We start from the raw sequence: 8,865 nt of genomic DNA on the forward strand, positions 1-8,865 counted from the left end.
AAAGTTCAAATTACACCAGTCCATCCATAATATATCCCTGAGGTCCTTTGTGACCAGAAAAGTTCAGTTTTCATAATTACAAGTTTTAAACGTGCAAAATGTGTCTAAAACATGCTGTTAAAATGCAACAGACTAAGCAACTTCCAAGAGATGTAATCCTGATTGATTAGGAAAAGATTCATTTCTACTTACTCAGTGCTCCAAAAGTTCTTGGTGTGTTCACCAGACCCCTGAGTGTTGCTAGATGTCAGGTTACAACGTCTGCAAAAGGATTAACTCGACTTGACAAATTGAACTGTCCAGTCTGGTCAGGAGATAACAATTTGAAGTCTCTTTTAAAAAAGCTATTTTAAATCAACTTGATTATCTAGGATCTAATTATCTAGTTATTTTTATCCAAGACTTGGTTCTCCTCTTCCTTTACTCCTTGCTTTTTGGCCAATGCACTCTTTATTTATTGAACCAAATAGGAGATGGGCAGGGTGGGAAAAGAAAGTAACTTAATTGGTCAGTTGACCACCTGGATACAACTCCAGACACCTCAGTCTTCTTACTCCATAAACTTTGTAGAGATAATATTTATCAACTACTTCAGAAAAGTGCTATTTAGCTATTTAGGAGACTAAGAAAAGTAGGTTTCTTGGGTTTTTTTTGGAGAGGTTTTTGCTATAGGGACAGACAGAGAGACAGAAAGCAAGAAATCACCCCCCAGGGCGGATGGCCATGCCGCAATTCCTTCTCCTCCATTCTCCTCTCGGGATCTTGGGCATGGGTCTGGCGTGAGTTTTAAGCCAGCGGGTCAGGGACGCGAACTGCGGTCAACTACATGGGAGTCCAGTGACATAGCCATTACGCTAACTGCTGATCCCGAGAAAAGTAGGTTCTTAAAGGAAGAACATTTAAATAATACAGAAAATATGATTATCTTCATACTTAGGATTCAGTTTCTGAAAGTAAATATAACAGTATTTTGAATGGCTAAATTTTAAAGTTCATTCTATAATCTCTCTAGTTTGTGTGAAAAATAATTTCCTAGATTGACTAATTGGGGAAAAAGGTATAATTAGTTCATAGAAAGACATATTCTTGAGAATAGATGTATTTATGTTCAAATACACAGTGAATGTTTTTTCCTTTTTCTCATAAACAAAATTATGGTCCTTAGAAAAATAGAAACTTTGAGACATGGAGTTTTAATCAAAAGGATGCCCATTTTGATATATATATTAAAAACAAGTAGGCATATACATAAACACAAGAGTGAAACTGAAATGTAATTTGTATAGGAGGAACTTAAAACATTGGAAAAGAATTCCACAGAAATTTCAGATTTTCTTTTTCTTTTTCCAATCTTTTCCATAATGAAAGAAATTGGAAAAAAAAAGTTTTACTGGAGTCAATTCAATTAATGATTGGGAACATACTACAAATATTTGAACGAGTACACATATGCTTAATTTTAATGGGTTAATTCTCTCATTCAGTAATTATTCGTTAAGTAACCTGGATACACAGGCACTCTTCTGTCTCTGGAGATGCTGTACAGACACAAAGTTCCTGTCCACACAGCTTTTATGATGGGAAGAAATTACTAAAGAACACCATTATGCGACAAACTCAAAGGTGCAACAATAGAGAATAGAATGCAAACAGTGCCTTGCTGATTAACTGCCAAACTTCCAACACTTCTGTGGGTGGCAGGTTGATTGCCTAGACAGGTATAAATCAAGCATTCTCTTGGTACATGCTTTGCCTTTTTACTGATAAAATGTGCTTGGGGGCACACAAGTTGGTACCGGTTGGAACCCCTCAAACACCCTATCTTTACAAGTCTGGAGTTGAATGTTATATCCCAGAATTCAATCGGGAAGATCGAACCACAACAGAAGATAGATTAAGTACATGAGACTGAACTGGTGAAATAGCAGTCTGTGACTTTTGACTGAAATATTGCTGCTTTTCTTCTAGGCTTTGTTGTCCGGTTTTAAGAGTTTTTTCCTGTCTTGAGCTGTCAATAGGTTCATGTACCTATTATTTGAACAGAATACTAACCTGTTTCCAGCTTTTAAGTTTTAAGCTAATTTCCTTACCAACTCAAAACTGCTTTTGTTGAATTTACCAGCTGAACTTGCTATTGAAAGTAGTTAGATTAGTTAAGAAATTGTGTGATCAATAAAAGTGGGGGGAAAAGGAGTGTAAGAAAACTGTAGATACTAGAGATAGTATGAGAAGAGGATAGGAAAGGGCAGAAGGTCAGATATAGAGGTAAATATATATAAACAAACAAGTATATATATATTTATATAATATACACACACACACACACACACATACACATACACATACATACATATGAAACTAGAAATGGAAAATTATTGAGAACATACATGATTAAGCCACTATGCAGTATATTCTGGATGGGAAACCACTTTTTATATGCTGTGTCATGGATACCAGAGACAGTGTGGGAGGAGGCTGAGACACGGCAGAGGGTGACAGGGAATCAAGGAACAAAAATAATAAAATATACAGGAAACAAGAAATGGAACATTATTTGTTGATGATAACACATATGTTGATGTGCTTGATTTACCCAATATACAGTGTATTCTGGATGGGACATCTCATTTTGTTTGCTGTAATGATGTATAGTGAATGAATGTAAATAAATAAATTTAAATTTTAAAAAAAAAGAAGCACATTCTTGAAAATAGAAGGCCACCATTCTTTAGTTTTACTTAAAATTATTTTTAAGACCTTATTGTGTATAAAGCATTGTGTCAGACATTGCAAGGACAGAAATTAAAGTGTAAGGCAAGGAAGACCCTTCCCTTTCAGTCAAGTGCACTTTAGCAGAAGATAATAACCACAAGAAATAATAACCCACATTAGCACAGAGTTTTCTTTGGAGTTTGTGAAAAACTTTCATATATATATTTCACATACATTTTATTTTGAAAAAAACATGTGAGGTAGGACAGAAAAATGCTCATTTTTTTAATGCTCAATTTATAGAAGAATAAACTGAATCCAGCAAAAACAAATGACTTTTTTTGAAATCATAGCACTAAGGACAAAGCAAGACTTAACATGGTTCTTTCACATATGCTCATTTCTGCTTTCCACCACAACTTGTTCTTTCCTATAAGAATGTTAATGATAAGTAGACTCTCATCCCTTCTTTTCTTCATACATTTATTGACTTCTATTTGCCAGCTACTGTGAAAAGTGCAAGGAGATATGAATATAAGTTACTGGCTGCCCTTAAGATGTCCACACATATTTGAACAGCAATTTATCTGTTATAAAACTATTCAGAAAATGGTAAAATCATCACTACATCCTATGCATCAATATTGAGGTGGTCAGGAAAGTCATGACATATTTTTCTGTTTTCCTATGCAAAAATGCATCATGGCTTTCCTGACCCAATATTATTATTAGTTATATTTTGTAGATGAGGAAGCAGAAGTTTAGAGGAATTTAATAACTTACCCAAGATCATAAAGATAGTAAGAGCTAAGGAAGGTTTGGTCACTAAGTGATGAAATGTTTATAAGAACATTAGCTCTAAACTTTATTGGCTATGCATCTTTTTTTACTAAAAAAAAAACTTTGAGAAAGCATTAGCAATATACGTGTTTAAAAAGTTTAAATACATGGGACCAGCAGGTGGCATGGTGGTTAAGGTGCTGGACACTCCCACATGGCTGACCATGATTCAAGTCCTGAACTTGGTGGCTTGCTTTATCACTTCCCCTCTTCCTCTCTCTCTTTCTCTTTCTGTGTCTTTCTCTGTCAAATTAAAAATAAATGAATGAATAAATAAAAGTTTAAAAAATGTTTATATACTATACATGTACTACTTTATTAATGTTAAATACACCACAAAACACATAAAAATTTATGAAAGATGACAGGCCTGCTCCAGAGCATAGTAGTTAAGGAGCTAGATCCCACATGGGTAACTGTGATTTGAATCTCGAAGTTAGTGGCTTGAAAAACACCTGTGTGTATACCCCAAATCCGGACAAGATGGAGAAAGGGAGGCAAAGTGACTAGAGAATGACTATATCCCTTTGAGAAGTGCTTTCTCTCTCTTTCTCCCTGTGTCTCTCCGGAGAGTACATACACTATTTGGCAATTAAAACTTTTTTTTTTTTTTTTTACAGGGGCAGGAGGTGGCAGAGTGGTTAAGGCACTAGACTCAGGCTGACCCATGGTTCAAGTCCCAGATCTGGAGCTCATTTTCTTGTTTTCCCTCTCACACTCTCTTTCTCTGGCGAGCACACATGCCCTATAGGAAGTTGAAAAAAAAATGAAATTAAATAAGTAATTATTAAAAATTTTTAAAAGATAAAATGAAAAGCAAATACTGATAGAAGCTTTATTACTCACACTCTGTACCTCAACTGATTATCTTTGCATAATCCTGAGGGTAAATACGCACTTCTTTGAAGATCACTGATATAATAAACAATTCTAAACACATATGAAAAAGGGGACAAAGTGGGTAGGTATTACAGAGAAGTTAGTACTTGTACTGAGTTCTGGATGTTAAGCTATAGGTGACTACTCGGCAGTCTAGAAAACTGATCTTCAGACTCTATGAATGTCTCTATCAAATATTAGAGTGATACAAGTTTTGTGTAGTTACTTCTATGAGTTTGTTTTAGAGTTATACTTCTCAGTTTTTTTTTTTTTTTAGGACAGCTTGACAACCAATTTGAATGCCAGTGATTATAAGCAGGAAAAATGAACAAATGAATGCCTACTTCATAAGCACAAAATGGAGAAATACTTAGATTTTATTTCATTCATGTGACAGTAACATAAAATTCAATTAAAAGAGGGGAAGCTTTGAAACTTAGAAACATTATATTTCAATTCTCCATTAGCTATTAATATAATTTGTGCTGTCCCAATAACTGCACCGCCCTATGAAAACATTTAAAATTCCATTCATGGAGAAGAAATAACTTTTCCCTTCACAATGAACTCTTTAGTTGAACTCCATTTTAATTACTTACTTATAATTCGTACAAATACCCGCTTCATAAAAAATGTTTTCCACTTCTAAATTATGGTAATATTGAAATTCAAGTGTTTAGAAGTTAGTTCAATGAGTAGTTTTTACCAGGACAAAAAGCAAAATTTAATTCATCCTTTCTTTGGATAATCTAAAACACATTATTTAGGAGTATACAATCAGTAAAAAATAAAATAAAATCCCAAATTTCATATATGCAAACACATACACACTTTTCCTTGGGCTCCACCTCCACCTTGTCTAAAAATCAGTCAATAAGGAACAAAATAATAATAAACGAAAGTTCCCATTATACCATCTTGTTACCCAACTACTTTGGGTGGCAAAATTTAAGTATATTTTCTGGGCATGGTGACTCCTAGAGTTTTGCAACAAGGTGGCCTTGGCCTCTAATTATTAAGTCAGGACAAATGACTTGAGAAATGAAAATAGGGTGTTTGTGACCTCTCTGTGTTATGGTAGCACTCTTTGAAAATTAATTGAACAGATTTCAGATTTTAAAAAATCTTTTACAAAGTTCAACAACAAAGACCATTAAAAATTAAGTCACTGCAATTTTGGGGAATATTTCGTCCTGAATTTCTATTCAAGATGGTATTCAGGACCTCTATTCAGAGGTTAATTTAAATTTATTTATCGATATTACACTTCTATTCAAGAAGAATTGTGGTTTTTCTAGCTTATGTCAGAAAATTTGTGATGCAATTTTTGAAATAAATATTTTGAAATAAATAATGTGTAAGTCAGGAAATAAGATGAGTAAATACAAATATTTGGGGAAAAATTAATTTACACTATTGGGTAATGATGTAAGAGCTATCATTCAGGATGAACATAAATTTTAATTTCTGAGGCATTTTCTAGTTTTTAATGGCCTCTTCACCTACTATAACTCATTTCATGCAGGAAAGTGTATTCTAGGAGTTACTGCTCACTATTCCTTGGGAAAATAGTTTACTCTAATAGTTTACCAAAAGAAGCCTTTAAGAAATGGGTCACACTGTGAGTATTACAGAAAACAAATTGGAAACAGGAATAGGTCGGACAGAGCCAGGGTCACAGCCCCTCATTTTCTATGGCAAATTACTCATTTCAGATTCCACATCTATAAAAAAAAAAAAAAAAAGAAAGGGCTGCACTGATATAAGTAGGCAATAATACATGTAATTAGCTATAATTACTCAACAGAGAGAGAGTGGACCTATCCTAATTCAAACCTGTTCACGCAGGTCAATTACAAGTTGTTAGACTAGACCAGAGTTTCCACCTTTATATCCAATTTACTATAGTGATTATCAGCAGAGGTGTCCATCAGATTAAGTATTCCCAAGCCTCAGCCTCAAATTCTCTCTCTCTCTCTCTTTTATTTATTTATTTATTTATTTATTTATTTAATCTTTTGAGACGTTTTTGCTATAGGGTGCTCGCACTTGCCAGAGAGTCAGAGAGACACAGGCAGAAAGTGAGAAATCACCCTCCAGGGGCGATGGTCATGCTGTAATCCCTTCTCTTCCATTCTCCTCTTGGGATCTTGGGCACAAACACACATGTGCTCGGCGTGAGTTTAAGCCACCAGGTCTGGGACTTGAACCATGGTTGACTACATGGCAGTCCAGTGACATAGTCATTATGCCAACTGCTGGTCCCCAAATTCTGATTTAATAGCATCCACACCTGTAGAAAAGTCCACAGTTGATACCTCTGAGAGATCAGATGAATACTACTAATCTCAGTTATATGCCAACAAGGATCTGAGACTGCTTTTTACCTCTAAAATCTCATTTATCAAAGCTGCTTTTGCCTTAGTTGCTGTGATTATATGGGGCTGCTTTTTTGTTTCTACCTGCAGTGGAATCAGAAGCTGGAATATATCAGAGAGTCCCACATTCTACTCTATCTGATTTTCTTATCTGTTGATCGTTTCTTATACTATTTTCTGGCCTGACACCTATGCCCTTCAGAACATTTGTAATGAGAGAGAAGGCTCCTGTAAAATAGTGCCCTTAATCCAGTTCTAGTACCAAGAGATGAAATTTCACAGTTTCAAAGGAAACATCTAACAGGTAAACAAGTTTGCTGAAGTGGGCCCTGTATCTATTGTGTTGTCGGAAAAGTCATGACATTTTTTTCCAAATCTTTTACAAAGTTCAACAACAAAGACCATTAAAAATTAAGTCACTGCAATTTTGGGGAATATTTCGTCCTGAATTTCTATTCAAGATGGTATTCAGGACCTCTATTCAGAGGTTAATTTAAATTTATTTATCGATATTACACTTCTATTCAAGAAGAATTGTGGTTTTTCTAGCTTATGTCAGAAAATTTGTGATGCAATTTTTGAAATAAATATTTTGAAATAAATAATGTGTAAGTCAGGAAATAAGATGAGTAAATACAAATATTTGGGGAAAAATTAATTTACACTATTGGGTAATGATGTAAGAGCTATCATTCAGGATGAACATAAATTTTAATTTCTGAGGCATTTTCTAGTTTTTAATGGCCTCTTCACCTACTATAACTCATTTCATGCAGGAAAGTGTATTCTAGGAGTTACTGCTCACTATTCCTTGGGAAAATAGTTTACTCTAATAGTTTACCAAAAGAAGCCTTTAAGAAATGGGTCACACTGTGAGTATTACAGAAAACAAATTGGAAACAGGAATAGGTCGGACAGAGCCAGGGTCACAGCCCCTCATTTTCTATGGCAAATTACTCATTTCAGATTCCACATCTATAAAAAAAAAAAAAAAAAGAAAGGGCTGCACTGATATAAGTAGGCAATAATACATGTAATTAGCTATAATTACTCAACAGAGAGAGAGTGGACCTATCCTAATTCAAACCTGTTCACGCAGGTCAATTACAAGTTGTTAGACTAGACCAGAGTTTCCACCTTTATATCCAATTTACTATAGTGATTATCAGCAGAGGTGTCCATCAGATTAAGTATTCCCAAGCCTCAGCCTCAAATTCTCTCTCTCTCTCTCTTTTATTTATTTATTTATTTATTTATTTATTTATTTATTTAATCTTTTGAGACGTTTTTGCTATAGGGTGCTCGCACTTGCCAGAGAGTCAGAGAGACACAGGCAGAAAGTGAGAAATCACCCTCCAGGGGCGATGGTCATGCTGTAATCCCTTCTCTTCCATTCTCCTCTTGGGATCTTGGGCACAAACACACATGTGCTCGGCGTGAGTTTAAGCCACCAGGTCTGGGACTTGAACCATGGTTGACTACATGGCAGTCCAGTGACATAGTCATTATGCCAACTGCTGGTCCCCAAATTCTGATTTAATAGCATCCACACCTGTAGAAAAGTCCACAGTTGATACCTCTGAGAGATCAGATGAATACTACTAATCTCAGTTATATGCCAACAAGGATCTGAGACTGCTTTTTACCTCTAAAATCTCATTTATCAAAGCTGCTTTTGCCTTAGTTGCTGTGATTATATGGGGCTGCTTTTTTGTTTCTACCTGCAGTGGAATCAGAAGCTGGAATATATCAGAGAGTCCCACATTCTACTCTATCTGATTTTCTTATCTGTTGATCGTTTCTTATACTATTTTCTGGCCTGACACCTATGCCCTTCAGAACATTTGTAATGAGAGAGAAGGCTCCTGTAAAATAGTGCCCTTAATCCAGTTCTAGTACCAAGAGATGAAATTTCACAGTTTCAAAGGAAACATCTAACAGGTAAACAAGTTTGCTGAAGTGGGCCCTGTATCTATTGTGTTGTCGGAAAAGTCATGACATTTTTTTCCATGTTTTTCTATGCAAAAAATGCATCATGACTTATCTGACAACCCAA

This window comes from Tupaia chinensis, unplaced genomic scaffold (assembly GCF_000334495.1).
Source record: "Tupaia chinensis unplaced genomic scaffold, TupChi_1.0 Scaffold145916_1, whole genome shotgun sequence".
NCBI lineage: Eukaryota > Metazoa > Chordata > Mammalia > Scandentia > Tupaiidae > Tupaia > Tupaia belangeri.